The 1,698-nt window shown below is 37.5% G+C and overlaps 1 pseudogene; it reads left to right on the forward strand.

Annotated features, from left to right (window-relative positions):
* The first annotated feature begins 852 nt into the window (after positions 1-852).
* Positions 853-1,462, forward strand: LOC102836691 (annotated as a pseudogene).
* Positions 1,463-1,698: the final 236 nt, after the last annotated feature.

Genomic DNA, 1,698 nt, shown 5'->3' on the forward strand with positions numbered 1-1,698 from the left:
CAGGAGGGACCAGTCGCTGGAGAAGGATCTCATGTTTGGTAAGGTGGAGGGTCACGGTAAAAGAGGAAGACCCCAACAAGATGTATTGGCCAAGTGGCAGCATCGATGGACTCAAGCGTGGCAACAGTAATGACGTTGGTCCAGGATCGGGCAGTGTTTTGTTCTGCTGTGCATAGGGTTGCTATGAGTTGGTACCGACTCGATGGCACCTAACAACAACAACAACAACCTTATTCAATCCAAAATTTATTAAATTGCTAATAATTATACATTAGACAACATGCAATTAAGATGCCTTGATAATTACAGGTGATTGGAATGGAAAAGTTGGAAACAAAGAGGAAAGATTAGTAGTTGGAAAATATGGTCTTGGTGAAAGAAATGATGGTGAAGATCACATGATAAAATTTTGCAAAACCAATGACTTATTCATTGCAAATACCTTTTTAAACAACATAAGTCTATATACCTGAACTTCACCAGATGTAATACACAAGAATCATATTGACTACATGTGTAGGAAGAAAAATAGAGAAACAATATCTCAAATCAAAGACCCCGGGCTTACTATGGAACAAACTTTCAATTGCTCATATGACAGATCAGGGTGAGGCTGAAGAAAATTAAAACAAGTCCTCAAAAGCCAAAATAGGGCCTAGAACATATATCTCTTCAGAATTTAGAGATCATCTTAAGAACAGATTTGATGCATTGGACAATAAGGACCAAAACAAGAATAGTTTGGATGTTTGAATAACATCAAGAACATTTTACATTAAGAACATTACAAAGACAGGGAAAAAAGAAAAGACAAAAATGGATGTCAGAAGAGATTCTGGAGAGCAATCTAAGATGGCGACTGTGGAACCAGAAACCATTCCTATTCCTAATCTCCTGCCTACAGAAGAAGATAAAACATAATCTAATCAGGAGGTTTCTAACCCAGAACATTATTTAAACATCCACTACAGAACAGATGGTCATTCTGTTTTTTTAAAAATGATAAAAGCAAAATTTGGCAAGCAAACCTTGGGCTTATCTCTAAGTATGATACTACTGAAGATTTGGGGGCTTTGGCTGTGACTACTCACTTTTGTTATTGAGCCCATGTGAGAAGATGAGAAAAAAAACCCAGGAAGATGATGGCTAATTACATTGGACAAACAGCAAAGACGAAGTGACCTTGATCACTTTTGGCTAGAGACACTGCTGTGCCTTATTGGGGAATCTTTTGATGACTACAGTGATGATGTATGTGGAGCTGTTGCTAATGTTAGAGCTAAAGGTGATAAGATAGCAATATGGACTACTGAATGTGAAAAGCAGAGATGTTGTTACTCATATAGGGAAGGTATACAAGGAAGGGTTAGGACTTCTTCCAAAGATGGAGATTGGTTAGCAGTCCCATGCAGATGTAGCTACTAAAAGCAGCTCTACCACTAAAAATAGATTTGTTGTTTAAGAAGACACCTTCTGAATATGTTCATAGGAGACTGGGTCAAGCAATCTAGATTTGGGAGCTGAACAAAAGCCTCTTCAAAAGCAGAATGGACTGAATTTAAATTTGATTTCCATCTAAATGTTGCTAAGATATAAAAGAAGTTTCATTTGCCTTTGTCTTGTACTTCTATGTTCATATATATATGTTGTTGTTAGGTGCCATCGAGTTGGTATCGACTCATAGCTACCTTATGCACA

This window comes from Chrysochloris asiatica, unplaced genomic scaffold (assembly GCF_000296735.1).
Source record: "Chrysochloris asiatica unplaced genomic scaffold, ChrAsi1.0 scaffold00416, whole genome shotgun sequence".
In the NCBI taxonomy this organism is placed as follows: domain Eukaryota; kingdom Metazoa; phylum Chordata; class Mammalia; order Afrosoricida; family Chrysochloridae; genus Chrysochloris; species Chrysochloris asiatica.